Genomic DNA, 17,062 nt, shown 5'->3' with positions numbered 1-17,062 from the left:
AGGACTATTTTAGTCCCTTAGCTAATTTGAGCACATTATGCATAAGATACCCAAATGTAGCTGCTAGGAGTTTTGAATTAAAACCCAGTGTGCTAAATTGTCTCCCAACATTTTATGGCCTAGAAAATGAGGACCCATATAATCATCTGAATTATTTTCATTCAATTTGTCAAACTTTTAAATATGAAAATCTTTCAGACGATGATGTTAAACTCATATTATTCCCATTTTCTTTAAAGGATAGAGCTCGTTCATGGTTAAATACTTTACTTGCTAATAGCATTTCATCATGGGAACAAATGGTAACAAAATTTTTGAATAAATATTTCCCAGTGCATAAAATCTCAGAGTTTACCCAGAGAGAGGACGAGCAGTTTTTTGAAATATGAGAGCGATTCAATGGGCTACTCTTGAAGTGTCCACATCATGGGTACGAAAAATGGCACCAATGCCAATACTTTTTGGAGGGATTATTGCCGAATGTGCAAGAATGGCTAATGGCAACAAGTGGAGGAGAGCTAATGTTAAAAAGTGCATCAGAAATTTGGGAATTCTTCCAGCAACAAGCGGATAATTCCCAACAACGGAGTCGATCACTCAGGAATACTAGAAGAATTAAAGGAGTGAATGAGGTTCACATTGGAGAGTCAACTTCAGGAATCAACGAAGTCAAGGAGATGGTTGAAGGTCTTACTCGACAAATAGCATCGTTATCGACTGCTAAATTAACAGAACCACATGACCATGACTCATACTCAGATCAAGCCAATGCCATAGGTGTAATGAGAAAACCATCAAATTACAACCCATACTCCAACACATATAACCCTGGATGGAGAGACCACCCCAATTTTTCATAGTCTCAAGGATTCCAACATAATGGACCAACAACTCCAGCTCCATCAATGCAACCAATTCCTCAAGCCTCTCAGCCACCATTTAGACTATACTATCAGAACCAAAACTACTCTCAACCCAGACCATGGGACGATGCATTCCAGAATTTCAAGAATGTTACTCACTCCATAATTGAGCAACAAAACCGCACCATTGATGGACTACGAAATGAGTTGAGAGCAGGCTTCAATTCACAATCCCAATCAGTTTCAAGCCTAAAAAAGATGGTGGGACAACTTACTTCTTCAGTTCAGACCTTGGCAATGACTGTTGAGAAAGAAAAATTTCCAAGTCAACTAATGCCTAATCCTAAAGGAGTGCATGAAGCAAGTACCAGTTCACCACAGCAGCATGGAGAAGTCAAAGCAGTTATGACCTTGCGAAAAGGAAAAGAAGTCGACAACAAAGTGGAGATGCCGGTGACAAAAGAAAATCAAATTGTACCTATAAATGTTGACGACTCATCACCGGAGGAGAAAGAAGAAACCAACCCACAAGAATATATTCCCAAAGCTCCATTTCCTCAGAGATTAGCTAAAGGAAAAAAGGAAAAATCCACAGGTGAGATTCTCAAAATCTTCAAACAGGTAAGTGTTAACATCCCTTTGCTTGATGCTATTAAACAAGTTCCATCTTATGCCAAGTTTCTTAAAGACCTTTGTACTAAAAAGAGAAATATGCATGTTCAAAAGAAGGCATTTTTAACAGAAAACGTTAGTACTATACTCCAACATAAAATTCCTTTAAAATGCAAAGACCCAGGCTCCCCCACTATCTCATGTAGTATAGGGAACCACACAATTGAGAATGCTTTGTTGGATTTAGGAGCTAGTGTAAATATGTTGCCTTATTCAGTATTTGTGAAATTTGGACTGGGAGAATTACACCCAACTCCAGTGGTGTTACAGCTTGCAGATCGGTCCACAAAAATACCTCATGGTATTGTGGAGGACGTGCTTATCCAAGTAGACAAGTTCTATTTTCCTGTTGATTTCATTGTAATTGACACTCAACTAATATAGGATTCAAGGAAGCACATTCCCATTATCCTAGGCCGACCTTTCTTGGCAACTGCGGATGCTCACATTCAATGCAGGACTGGAAATATGTAGTTGTCCTTTGGTAACATGACTATGAAGCTGAACATCTTCAACATTTCCAAACAACCTCACAATGCAGATGATGGAATTGTTGATGTGGATTTAATATAAACAATAGTTGATAACACTTTTCTTTCAAACCTTAGTGATGATCCTTTACAAACATGTTTAACTCACTTTGGTTTTGATTTTGATATTGACAGATCGGTCGATGAGGTCAATGCCCTACTTGACTCAGCACCATCCATGGACACTAATAAATGGAAGTCAAGAGTTGAACAACTAGCACCATCAGAGAAGAAACTCATCCCATCATCAGAATCACCACCAAAACTCGAGTTCAAACCATTGCCCAACACTTTGGAATATGCATTTTTGGGAGAAGAAAGCGCTCTGCCAGTAATCATCTCATCATCCCTCAATGACGAACAAAAAAGTAAGTTGTTGGATGTTTTAAAAGAGCACAAAGGAGCATTAGGATGGACCATAGCAAACATAAAAGGTATAAACCCAGTAGACTGCATGCAGTACATTCACCTCGATGAAAATGCTAAATCTACTAGGAAAATGCAACGTCGGTTAAATCCTAATATGAAAGAAGTTGTTAGAACTGAAGTCCTTAAGCTATTAGATGCAGGTATCATTTACCCAATTTCTGATAGTTCATAGGTCAGTCCTATGAAAGTTGTCCCCAAAAAGTTAGGAGTCACAGTAGTTACGAATGCTGATAATGAATTAATACCCACTAGAGTAACTACAGGATGGCGTGTATGCATTGATTATAGAAAGTTGAATTTTTTCACACGTAAAGATCATTTTCCTTTACCATTTATTGATCAAATGCTTGATAGATTAGCAGGCCATGAATTTTATTGCTTTCTAGATGGCTACTCAGGATATAATCAGATTCTCATAGCACCAAAAGATCAGGAGAAAACTACTTTCACTTGCCCTTTTGGCACATTTGCATATAGGAGAATGCCATTTGGATTATGTAATGCACCTCCTACATTTCAACGATGCATGTTGAGCATTTTTTTTGATATGGTTGAACGATTCCTTGAAGTCTTTATGGATGACTTTTCTGTTTTTGGTGATTCATTTGATCAATGTTTACATCATCTAACACTAGTTCTGCAGAGATGTATCGAGAAGAACTTGGTCTTAAATTGGGAGAAATGTCATTTTATGGTAAAACAATGTATTGTTCTCGGTCACATCATTTCGAGCAAAGGTATTGAGGTTGACAAAGCCAAGGTGGATCTCATTTCTAATCTTCCTTCACCCAAAACAGTCAGAGAAGTAAGATCTTTCCTTGGGCATGCTGGTTTCTATAGACGTTTCATTAAAGATTTTAGCAAAGTGTCTAGACCCTTATGCAATCTACTTGCTAAGGATGTACCTTTTATCTTTACTGATTCATATCTTGTGGCATTTGAAAAACTAAAGCAGTTGTTGACATCATCACCCATCATTCAGCCCCCAAACTGGAGCTTACCATTTGAGCTCATGTGTGATGCATCTGATTATGCAGTAGGAGCAGTATTAGGACAAAGAGTTGATCGAATTCCCCATGTTATTTACTATGCTAGTATGACATTGAATGATGCACAGTTGAACAATTCAACTACTGAAAAAGAAATGCTAGCAGTAGTGTTTGCACTAGAGAAATTTCGATCTTATCTCATTGGTTGTAAAATAATTATATTCACAGATCATGCTGCTCTTAAATATCTTCTCACAAAGAAAGATGCAAAAGCTAGACTAATTCGTTGGGTGTTACTTTTGCAGGAATTTGACTTGGAATTCAAAGATAAGAAAGGGACAGAAAATGTTGTGGCAGACCACCTCTCTCGTCTCTATTTTGACACAATTATGGAATCATTACCATTGAATGAGTCATTCCCAGATGAACAATTGATGAGTGTGGAAGTATTACCTTAGTATGCTGATATAGTTAATTATCTTGTTACAGGACTTCCAGTGCATTGGACAAAGAAAGACAAGACTAAATTCTTTGCAGAGATAAAGAATTTCTTTTGGGATGACCCATATTTGTTCAAGTATTGTACAGACCAAATTGTTAGACGATGTGTCCCAGAAAGTAAAATTTAGAATATCCTTTCATGCTGCCATGAACAAGCTTGTGGAGGCCATTTCAGTGCTAAGAAAACAGCGACTAAAGTTTTACAATGTGGTTTCTATTGGCCAACTATATTTCGAGACGCTTATACTTTCTGTTTTTCATGTGATAGGTGTCAACGAATGGGAAGCATTACGCGAAGGAATATGATGCCACTAAATCCAATTTTAGTGATTGAGATTTTTTATGTATGGGGTATCGACTTCATGGGACCCTTTCTCCCATCTTTTGGCCATCAATACATATTGGTTGCTGTTGACTACGTATCAAAATGGATAGAAGCAATTCCATGCAGAACCAATGATCACAAGGTGGTGATAGGATTTTTGAAAAGCAACATTGTTTCACGCTTTGGATTCCCTCGAGCGATAATCAGTGATGGTGGTGCCCACTTTTGTAACAAAGCATTCAAAGCTCTTTTGACAAAGTATTCAATCACACATAAAGTGGCAACTCCGTATCATCCGCAAACCAGTGGCCAAGTTGAGATATCTAATCGAGAAATAAAGCATATATTAGAAAAAACGGTGAGGCCAGACAGGAAAGATTGGTCATTAAGACTTGATGATGCATTATGGGCATATAGAATGGCTTTCAAGACCCTGATTGGGATGTCACCCTACAGGCTAGTGTATGGAAAAGCTTGCCACCTACCTGTGGAACTCGAGCATCGTGCATATTGGGCAATCAAGAAATTCAACTTTGACATGCAGCAAGCCAACTCAGAAAGAAGATTACAACTGGCAGAACTTGAAGAAATTCGCAATGATGCATACGAAAATGCCAAGATTTACAAGCAACGAATGAAAGTCTTCCATGACAAGCAAATTATGAGAAAATCTTTCACTCCAGGTCAGAAAGTGCTTTTATTCAATTCTCGCTGGCACTTATTCCCAGGTAAGTTACGCTCTCGTTGGTCTGGCCCATTTATTGTACATACTGTTTTTCCACATGGGGCAATTGAAATTAAGGACCCAAAGAACAGTGTCACGTTTAAAGTTAATGGTCAAAGATTAAAGTCATATCTAGAATACCAACCACATGGAGAAGACATCGAAATAAATTTGAGTGACCCACCAAATTTGAATTGATTTTTTTTCTTTTCGGTGATTTGATTTTTTCTTTCTTTCTTTCTTTATATTATTCTTTTGCTAATTGAAATTATTTCTGCATAAGTGTGTTTGTTTAACTATTAAGTTTTCTCTTATCATTTTTAATCATGAGTACCTTACTTAGACCGTTCCTCCTGAACATTCTTAAACCACTTCAACGTGTCAAAACTCATCTCAAAAGGCAGATTCAATTTTGTAAAACACATCGCATTTGGGCTCTACAACCACCAGAGTTAGTAGCCTATGTTGAGGGTTTAGAAAGCCAACTCAGAGACATTGAGAGAAGTGTTTACGACATCCAGTTGGAGCTTGAGGTAAATTCAACAAGAGGACGATTTTAATTTTCTTTGTGTGTTTTAATTTGTTTTTCTGTTTGTGTGCTTTAGTTTGTTACCCCGGTGAAGTGGCGGATAACGGTACTCCGTGACAATCAAGTCGGTTACTTCAGTTTCCCATAATAACTGATATTCTGAGGCAAAAGTATGGACAGAAACGAGATTCTAGCGAAGCTTCACAAGCGATTTCCTTCACTTCCTCAGAATGCCCTCCTTACGATCTATAAAGCTCGGTCCGAACGCATGCGATTATTCATGAGGAATAACATACCTGCTGACATCCGTTGGTTAATCGAGGCTAAAGTACGATCGGTAGGTGAGTTACCTCTAAAATTTATTGCATACATGTCTGGTTGTGGTAAAGGAAATTATGCAAGAAAACGACGAGCTCGAAGAATTTCTGTTGCTTGTCATAAGTGTGCCAGAATGAGTTACAATAAAAACCCATGTTCTTTAGGAATGGTATCTGATAACAGGGAAGATAAGATTCAATTTATTAGGGATGGCTTGAATAAGGAGTCATTGGATGATATCCTTTTGTCTCTTGAAACGCATCCCAGTGGATATGTGCAATGAGCGATTCTCCAGTTATGGTCATTATTCCAGAAAGAGCATGCACGATATAGTCTCGGGAATCTGACTATAAACGACTCTGTTTGCCAGTTTATAAGAAAACTGGATAGGAAGCCTATCCTCGACCCATAGAGGGCGTTCAAGCCGTTTCTAGACGTAAAACTAGAGGAAGATGTGAGCCACAGTCGCAGCTACTTGTAAATATCCTTTCACTTTACTGTTATTTTATTTCACTATTGTTTTATTGTGTGCATTATTATCTTTAATAATTTTATTACTGTTTGCTTTTTCCTTATTACTGTTTGCTTTTTCCCTTTTACTGTTTCCTTTTTGACTAGCGAGCCACGTGCTTTACGCGTTATTTGACACTAACATTTTACCTCATACACAACTGTGATCCACTGTCACAAAGAGTCTTAAATGTGATTTCTTTTTTTGTCAAGCACTCACAAATTATTTTTGAGAAGTATCACAATGGCAGCTACTCCCAATAGACAATTCAAGAACATTTGTGTGCTTTCTGGATTTACATATGGCAAACATAAAGAGTTCGTTGAGGCAGCCATAGATCTTGGTCGAAGCATAGCAGCGAGAAAATTACACTTGGTGTATGGAGGAGGTAATCGAGGGTTATCAAAAATGGTCTCAGAAGCAGCTTTTATCAAAGGTAGCCAAGTGTTAGGCATCATCCCAAGAGTCCTAAAACCATTGGGCAGTTCGTCTGACTCATCAACTGGAGAAGAGTTAGTCGTCTCAGGTATGCAAGAAAGAATAACTGAAATGCTTAATCATACTGATGTTTTTATTTTCCTTCCAGGAGATCTTGCAACACTAGAGGCACTTATCACACTAGCATCTTGGGCCCATCTGCACATCCACCAGAAACCCATCGGTTTGTTAAATGTCAATAACTTTTATGATGGCTTTATCGCATTTCTTAACCATGCAATAAAAAACTATTTCATTCCTTCTAATGTGAAAAAACTTTTTATTTGTGCTCACACTGCTAATGAGCTACTTGATCTGTTACAAGCTTATAAACCGGAGCCAGACTCCTGGACCTTTGTGTTGGAGCGCCCAAATAATGATGGTAATAGTAGCCGCAGTAAGAAGTACAAATTAGATTTAACTCTCCGCTTGTGAATATTTTCTTTTGTGTTGCACCACCCAGGTGATGTCTTCTAAACTCTACTTCTTTCCTTTCAAACATTGAGGACAATGTTTTGTTCTGGTTGGGGGGAGGGAATAGTCGACAATTGTGGAATTTTGGTTAAGTTTTTACTAATTTTTTGTTGTAGAAACTAACTGTTGCTAACTCTTTGTGTTGAAGATGGCTAAATATGGAGTGTAGTAACTCTAGAAACGCATCTTCATCGTTAAAAAAAAACTAAAAAAAAAATAAAAAACTAAAAAAAAATTTCAGACATTTTCTTTTTCTTTATTATGTTTTGATGTTCATTTTTCTTCTTCTTTTAATTTCTCCTTATAAATATATATTTTCAAATTTTTGAGTCAAAGATGGCTGAATATGGAGTGTAGTACCTCTAGAAAGGCATCTTCTTAAAAAAAAAAAAACCATTTTCGTTTTCTATCATTTTACGTGTAACTTTTCTAATTAGTTTTTATGCATCATTTTCACATTTCTGCATGCATATTTTCCTTTCATGTTTAGAATAGGTTGGGGGGTAGAATGTTGTTTAAAAAAAAATTGTGTGATTTGTTTTAACATTGGATGACATGATTAATTTCAAATTTTAGTATTTGTATTATCTTTGGTCTTAAGTGACGTTACATTATGTTTGCTACTCTACATGTTGATGTCTGAGACAAATATGAGTTGCTTGAAGGAATGAACATGTCATAATAAGTACCAAGTGAGTTTTTTAGCCTATCATTTTCTTGAAGAGTAACCTTTTTGCCCATTCTCTATACAGCTTAGCAGTTTATTATTTATATACACGATCTCTAGATTTCTTTTGAGTTAACCCTTAAAAAAATGGTAAAAAAAAATAAAAAAAAAGAAGAAAAAAATGTGTTGCTACATTGGGAGACCCAGCTAACTAGTAGATATGAATGATTATTTAGAGCCCTAAAAGATGATGGAAAGGCCATCTTTGATCCGTTTGAGCCTTTCTAGCCATCCCTTTTATTAAATATCCATAGTTAACCCTTTTGAGCCTTTAAAAACAAAAAACAAAAAACTTTTTCTTTGTCAACTTATCATCTTGACCCACTCCGATTTGGAGTATTACCCAATGTCTTATAAGTTCCATCACCTATTTATATTTGAGAAAATGTAAATAATTATTTTGTTCAGTGAAGTTATGCCAAAAAATAAAAAATAAAAAAACAAAACAAAACAAAAGTTGTTGTTTCAAAAGAATAAAAATAACAATAATAGGTGAAATCCACCTTACAACTTCCAAAAAAAGAAAAAAATCTCTCTGCATTTTTTCTCAAACATACACTTTGTTTTCCTTATTTCCCTTCTTTGTTAACCATGTCCCTAGCCTACGTTACGTCCTAATAAAAGTCCTTCTTGATTTTAGGGAACTATATTTTGAAGTAGAAGCTAGTTATATGGGCTAAAAAGATTAGTGGTGCATAATAATAATAAAAAAAAGAGATAAATAAAATGGGTTGACTAGCATTTTTGTTTGACTTGAGATCGTATTATTTCTAAGCTGAGGGCATCTTTCTTTCATCTTGGTGAGAGCATGTGATATCGCTTCTTTATTATTTTCTCTCTCAAGTACCATTCATTGGAGTGACTATTTTTATTGGGTTTAATTTCTTTGTGAGAGTGTCACTACTTCCAGTGAGGTTTTGGGGTTTGACATGTCATTCTTGAAAGTAGCTATGACAATCTACTAGGTTGATTCATGTGGATGGTTGATGTCGGTGTGATGTTGCTTTAGACTGGAGATAATGCTTATACTTTTATTTGATTGCTATCATTAATCTGATTGAATAAACACGAGTGTTTCTAAATAAAATAAAATAAAAATCATTTTGGTTTTGAATTTTGTTTTCACTTTATTTGCTAGGGACTAGCAATAAGCTGGTTGGGGGGTGTGTTGAGTGTTAGAAATATATATTTATAAAGGAGAAAATCATCATTTTACACTACAAGTTTTACTAACACCTTTACTTTTATGAATTTAACCTTCTTTTGATTTAATTCTATGTTTTATTTTAATTAAGTATTTTATGTATTTTAGGGGCATCGTAGTCATTTCACAATAAACAAGAGATCAGATGGCAAAATGGACATCACTTTTGAACTTAGGACGGTCGAAAACCTTAGGAGGAGCATAAAAGGAAAAATAGCACTATTCACATGTACGGTACTATTCACGTGTACGGTACTGTATACGTTACTGTTCACGACACTGTTCACATAGACGGACGATGACGTGGCATTGACCGATGATGTTGCATTGACTGATGAGGTGTCACGATCCTGTTGGGTTAAACTTCTTATGTACTGTTGATGGTGACGTGACAGCATATCAGTGGACGAAAAATCTCGCGTACGGTACATGCATCACACAGGATTATTTTCAACCAAACCGCGTTACTGTTCATCCGGGTCAAACCGTGTTACTGTTCATCCGCGTGGTCAAACCGCGTACTGTTGACTGATGACGTGGCGCAATCCTGAGCGTCCAAACTGTTTTTAATCCGATGGCCATGATTTACTCCATGTATCTATAAAAAGGGGGCCTCTCTCCCCTAATTTAATACCTCTGAATCCATTTTTGGACTTTGTTTTCTGTAATTCCCTCTCCATCTTGTATTTCTTCATATTTTAATAAATTTCTATTTTGCCCCTAGTTCAATTATGAGTGGCTAATTTTCTTTCAAGTTTGGGTTGAAGGTGAAATCTCAACATGTGTTATGGGCTTAATTTGGTAAATTTATTTTCTCTTCCCCTCTAGTTTTTGTGGATGTTTTGACTTCTCGTCGACAAATAATAATAATCTTGTCTAGATACCGCCTTGGTTACACCAGCTCTCTAGTATAAGGTTATTATTATTTGGCACGATAAGCCCTTAGCACCATATTGATTAGAGCGTGGTTCATGAGGTGCGGATTCCCCCCTCATGATTTAATTGGCATTAATAATGAATATTTATCCCATGATGCATGTTGATACGGATTCAGATACCCAAGTACGTCATTTCAATATAATTCTCTTCAATTTATTCTCGCCATTTCAATTCCAATTTCAGAATTTATTCTCGCCATTTTAATTTAAGTTTTAGCATATTCCAAATCATTTCCACCACAAATCCAATCACCATTCACAAAATTAATTCTACACAATTAAAATCCACCTCCTCGTGGGATCGACACTCGTCACCATTGATCTATACTACAATAGATTCGTGCGCTTGCGAGTACATTAAAATTTGTACAACAATGATGTCGAATTTGGGCCTATAATATGTCATTTCAAAGCTCTCAGCGTAAGAAATGCAGCTATAGTTTTAAAATTATTTTTCCAGCCCTTTTTCGACTTCAAAACCATCCTTTCCAACACTCGTCACCTTGTTAGCTCGAATCAAGTATTCCAAGGTTAGTTAATCCTCTTTCAAGCCCATCTTGAATATTGGTCTCTTGGAAATTGAAGTTGAATTGAATTCATCCAAAGTAGCTTAAACAAACCCTTGCATTACTTCTTTGATCTTCTTAGCTCATGCTCTCGTAATTGGCTCTTCTGGAACAAGCAACAAATTTGTAATGCTCTGACCACTCTGGATCACATCACAATCAGTACACTGAATACCTTAAACAGCAAGCCAGTTAATTAAAATTAGCTCTCTGAAATCAAACGGCATACTGGTTACCACTAAGCAGTAAATCAATTATTCACAAATTCAAATTTTGGCTACAATGGTAACATCAAGTGGCACCGGGTTAGCGTAAACGACAATGTAATTATATCACCAAAAAGTCAATAATGGCTAGTTTTGTGACTCTTTCTATAAATAGCCGAAGAAAACACTATTGCAAGTGTTGCTGAACAATCTTGGCAATATCTATCTGCAATCAAAAGTGCTCTAAGCTTACATTTTGTACATATACGCACATTTGAGCTATTATTTGGTTACATTTTAGTTGGGAGGGTTTGCTTTGTTGTATTCATCATTTACTTATCAAAAGTTAAGTGATTATAAGTGTGGGAAACACTTGGATAAGAGGTGAGGGAATCATCTCAAAATTGTAAAAGTTGATTGATACTTTGGAAATCAATTGTAAAATCTAGAAGTCTTGGGTTGTGAGGCTTGAATAGTAAAATTCTCAAGCTCGGTGTGTTTGAAGGCGTGGACAAAGGCAGGGTTTACTGAACCACAAAAAAACTAGCATGTTTGCTTTTCTCTATCCTTATCTCTTTATCTTTATTGCACAATAATTTATCTAATTTAAATCTGCATGTTTTAGCTCTTAAATTTTATAAAGTTTTTAAATATTTATTTTTAGAAACTCAATTTACCCCCTTTTGGGTTGCACACTTAGAATTTCATATTACATGAGAGTAAAATAATTAATTAAAAATTATGTAAAATCACCATTTACCTAATAAATGCACATCATATGATATTACAAAATTATTTACTTGTAACATCAAATTGTTGTTGTATTGGAGATTAATGTATCACACTTTAAACTTTTCAAGAGATTTCTTTTAGTAAAAATTTTTTAAATGAAAATTATCAATGGTCCACCTAAAGATTAATAGGTTATAAAAGAGGATCCAGCTACCTTGTAACGGGGATAAGTAATCCCCTTATTTTGTCTTTTTAAGAGAAGCAATCGTTGGATTGAAATTCATGTAATCTAACGGGTAAAATGTAATAGGTTAGATAGAAGAAGTTAACTGCAACCGGCGTTTCCGGTGGCAATCGCTATTGTTCTCCAATCCACGAATGTTGAATAAAAAAAAAAGTATTTTGCTCAGGCGTAACCTAGAATTTTTGTGTTTGGCTCCCAATTAGCAGCAACCATCTTCTTGACGGTAGGCAAATTATAGAAGACAAATAACCATCCTGCATCATTCAACTTAGAAGACATCTAGTAGGCGAGCCATAAAGAAGAGGATTTGAAACGATCCCAGCGTAGTTGTGGAGAATCAAATGCGGATGCGTGAGCGTGAAACTTGAAACCGAGGTACATTTTTCTAAAGAATTGGAAAACTGGTGGTTCATTATCCTGATTGCGGGGAAAAAAATCTTAAGTTCACTAGGATTGAAAATAGTATTGTGCTCCTTAGTAGAAACGATGCAATCAAGTACCCACATTATATGCGTCGTGAGTAGTATATTTGATTGGCTGATGACATTGAATTTAATATAAATGTAATTTGGTTGGATCCATTTCAGAATGCAAGCACTTGATTTTATTTATACCGTGTAAATAGGTTTCGTTGTCTTTGCCCTCGAAGGTAGACTGCTTGTGTGAAAATAGCCTGTAGAATGTAGATGATATAGCAATTATTAGTAAATAGATGAAATATTAATATATAATGGTAATATGATATATTAAAAATTGAGGCTGAAGTCACTAGATTGAAGGCAAGAAAGAAGAAAAGAATGTTAAAGTGATATTTAAGAATGATTTGGGTTGCAGGAATGGAATTGGGGAGAATTCGTAAGCGGAAGTTATGCAATCCTAATGGTGATCTCGAAAAAGTGACCATTGTCAATGGTGAAGGGAATGAAGCCACGCAAAGTAGCTATGGATTTGTCAGCTTCTTGTAAGTTTGTGAAAGAGTACCGAAAAATTAATGAAGTCAATTAATTTGTTCGCATAGACAAACTTGAATATGATGTGTTCGTAAATCAATGCAATTTTGTAAATGTGCAGTGGGGAAGCGGTACGTCGAATGAAGGCAAATGATGCAAGCGCAAGCATTACGAGAGAGGTTAGTAAATTAAAAGCGATGTTTTAATCGATTTAGTTGAGAATATATTGGAAATGATATGTAATAATTTCGTATAGGTTCGCAAAGAACTAGGAACAGAATTTAAAAACTTACCTCCGGACGAGAAAAGCAAATACATAACCCAATCGCACAGAGCTGAGAAAGTTGTTGAGGAGAGAAAGTTTCTCACCCGGTGCGCACCTGACAGGTTTGCAGCTATTGTGGTACAACTGACAGATGACCAGAGGGAAGTAGTTTCTGAAATGGGACTAGATAATCTGATTAAGCTTAATTGTGGAAGACTGAAAAGGAAACTATGTTGTTGGCTTGTTCAGAGGACGGATGTGGCTAGGTGTGTGATAGAATTTAATGGTAGGGAGTTAGAACTTAGTGCCAATAGTTTTGGCTACATAATGGGAGTATCTGATGGGGGAATGCCACTACAGTTAGAGGGTGATAGGTTAGATGTGGCAGCATATCTAGGCAAGTACAATGCAACATCAAGTGGAATTAACGTTAAGACTTTGGCCGATATTCTGCAAAATTCAAGGGAAGCTAATGACGAATTTAAAGTTACATTTATGTTATTTACCTTGTGCACCATCTTGTGACCTCCTATTGGTGTACACATAAGTTCATCTTTCTTATATTCTTTGAAGGACACTCAATTTATAAGTAAGAGAAATTGGGCAAGTTTTTGCTATGACAAATTGATTAAAGGTATCACTAGATACAAGGAGGACCATCTTGCATATGTTGGCGGGTGTGTGCTATACTTGGAGGTAAATATCGTATTATTAATTTCAAGTAAACGTATAATTAATAATATAAGTGTTCTATAATATTTTATACAATCAAAATAATTAGTTTACAACTGAAGGATAAGAATGCACATCGAGATACGGAGATAAAACTTTAGCATAAGATATATCAATAAAATTACTATATGGTAGCACTCAAAAACAATTAGGCTTCTTAATATGCCTTGAAATATTTTGGAGTACTAGTTAAACTGACTTCAAATTATTTAATTTAATTGTTTGTGTAGATGTTGTTCTGTAATTCAATTGTATATGGTGGACTACGCAGAGATAGATCGATTAGCCCAATTGCACTATGGAATGGATACGAGATCAAGAGGTTAATAAAATGGATAGAGAAGAAAGGTGGTTATGGGAGCATTAAGGTTGGTTAGTAATTTGTGTTTTTTTTTTATAATTGTTGGTGTTGTAGGTAGGATATACTAATAAGCAACTGTGCTCAACCAAGAAGTAATTTTTGTCTCAATGGCATAGCATCTGCTTCCTTCTAACTACATAATGAATTCTATTGTTAACGTCCAAAGGCATTTTCTTTCAGGTGTCAGTTCCTTTAAATGCAGGTTCAGCGAAGACATCAGGCAAGGGTAGTTGTATTCATGGTGAACATGATTGTACTAATAATTCATCACTTAGTCAATTTCCAGAGACAGTAAATTACCCACTCCTGAATTTGATAAGGCAATATAGGGCTGGACCTTTTGTTGTTGCAAGGTCACTGGAACACATAGATGTTAAGATAATTAAATACATCATGAATGAAGACTTAGATGAAGGGTAAGCATACATCTTTGAAATATTGTGTCAGCTACCAGGGTGTTACAGTTTATCTAAATTCGTGAAATCTAATAAACTCTACCAAATGTGTAGGGAGACGATTGTCAAGACGGAGAGGCATTGTTTAAATAGGAACTGTATGTTGTCGTTAGCACCCACGCGGTTGATAAATGTAGAGGTTAGTCAAGAGTAACGAAGTCAAGGCTGATTCAGACATTGAATTTCCTTAAATTAATGGAATCATCTTTTGATTGCATGTTATTTGGGTTTGAAATTATATCATTGGGACATATATGAATTATAAACTTCATTAAGGTTATGCTGTCCTGGTTTGTATTATTGCAGATTATCTCTGTTGTCGCTGAAATGCTATCTACATTGCAAAAATACAGTGACACAGCGAAGTGCTACAGCTGGTTTCTACCAGTTCTTAACGCTGTAAGCAGGCAATTAATGACTACACGTGGATTAATTGATTTGAAATTTTTTTGTCCTTTAATTTTGGTGGATATCCTGGGTGCTTGAAAGATTGGTTGCTTGTTTTAGTGTTGTATATTTTTGTCCGATAGACTAAACATTTATCTCGCTGAAATGAATGGAATTGGATGTTATCACACAATATTCCATGGTTACAATGATGTTCCTGTAATTAAAAAGATTTGCTAGGTCTTGGTATTAATATGTGGAGGCCTCTATTGCGGGCACAGGCGATCAGTGAAAAGGGAGTCCTGCAGAGGTGGGTTGAGGAAAATGTTACAAAATGGTGTGAAATTATTGATCTTCATACATGCGAGAGGGTACGAATATTATATTTGCAATAATTTCGATAAAATTTGGCTTATACAGAAGGCCAGAAATCTTATTATATTGCTTGTTTAACATTAATACACAGATTATTGTCCCTGTGAATCATGGATTTGCACATTGGTACTTGTTAGTGGTTTCAGTTCAGGAGCACTGTGCCGAGATATGGGACCCAATATCTAGTTCATTAACATCAAACCTGTTTGTGACAGAAGTGCAAGAAATTGTAAGTTATGCTTTTGTCTTTTGAATATAAGAGTTGGTATTTCCATAAAATAACAAGTCATTTGCAATAGGACTTGATATCATCATTTGTTTCCATTTAATTGCATGACAAATTGTTTTATGATCAGCTGAATTGTCTTGATATAGTTCTGAATGAGGATATCCAGAAAATATTTGGCCATTCCTTTGCATTTCGCACATTCTCTATTTTTCAACCATACTCACTTGTCAAGGATTGTCAAGCACATGACTGTGCTGTTTACATTGCTATGTTAATGAGGCGCATCGGGCGACCAACACAACCTGTAACAGAGGTAGACAAAATTGTTGCTGCTGTGATACTCGTAACTTTTATTATAAGTTTATAGAATGATGATGTATATGCAATGTAATTGTATTACAGATTTGGTCCAGTTCAGATGAAGAACGCTTGAGGCTTATGTTGCTGTTGGTTCACTTTGAAAATAATGTTGTTAAGAAGAAAGTTATGGAACGTGCAGACATTTATTACATAGAGACGGAAATAGATGGCGTCAAACGATATAACAGTTTGGAAAAGAAGCTAAGGACTAACAGGATGAGGTCAAGAAAAATGGGCCATGGGCCACGGAAATAAGTGTGGGAGTTAACACTGTACAGGCGATTATAACTAATTTTGTCTACTTGTCGAGAATGTTTGTGGTAATCACACAAGTATTCAGGTGGTGTATTATTATCTATCTTAGTTATAAGTTACCATCGTTGTTTTAATATACATTAAGTAAGATTTATCATCAATTGAAGTTTTACAAGATAATGCGGTAAAGTGCTATAGAACCTGTTATTCGTCATGTTTATTTACTGGATTGCTTCTATATATTTCAAACAAGAATAATTGGTCTGTGGAAATATCATTCTACTTCATTATAGTAGCGAAGAAAGACATTCCCCACCCAAAAAGGCCATAAAGCAAGTTCATGTAGGACATAAGTATATTTTATGTTACATAACAACTGTTTTTTTCCTTGCTGGAATGCAATAAAGTTTGTCAAATCCTGCTGGAATGCAAGTTGGCAAAGAAAGTGTGGAAAAGAGCCCGAGCATAAGGGAACCTCCCATAGGATGAAAGCCATGACATAATAAGGGTGATTGAAGATATGGAAAAGCAGCAAAAATTCTTGGATAAGGAGACAATTGTTGGTTTGCTCTAGGTTATATGGAATGCTGGAAATAAGTGGTTGTTTGAAAGGAAACAAAAGACCCCAGTCAGAGTTCCTTGCAAGAGTTGAATCAATAGTGGAGTCTTTGAAGAACTGTAGGCAATCAAGAGTACTAAGCCCATGCGTGAGAAAGATCGCAAGGAAGATCAGT

At 35.9% G+C, this 17,062-nt stretch overlaps 1 long non-coding RNA gene and 1 other non-coding gene across 2 annotated transcripts; one reads left to right on the top strand and one right to left on the bottom strand.

Moving 5' to 3' along the window:
- Window positions 1–325: 325 nt before the first annotated feature.
- Window positions 326–433, bottom strand: LOC127900470 (small nucleolar RNA R71). Its single transcript, XR_008052653.1, has one exon. It is a non-coding gene; the product is annotated as a small nucleolar RNA R71 (small nucleolar RNA).
- An 11,748-nt stretch (window positions 434–12,181) lies between these two features.
- Window positions 12,182–13,149, top strand: LOC127900435 (uncharacterized). Its single transcript, XR_008052588.1, has 3 exons — window positions 12,182–12,334; window positions 12,794–12,920; window positions 13,031–13,149. It is a non-coding gene; the product is annotated as an uncharacterized LOC127900435 (long non-coding RNA).
- The last annotated feature ends 3,913 nt before the right edge of the window (window positions 13,150–17,062 follow it).

The sequence above is a fragment of the Citrus sinensis genome, chromosome 2, assembly GCF_022201045.2.
Source record: "Citrus sinensis cultivar Valencia sweet orange chromosome 2, DVS_A1.0, whole genome shotgun sequence".
NCBI lineage: Eukaryota > Viridiplantae > Streptophyta > Magnoliopsida > Sapindales > Rutaceae > Citrus > Citrus sinensis.
The sequence above is the reverse complement of the archived record's forward strand: the minus strand, read 5'-3'. Positions and strand labels throughout refer to the sequence as shown.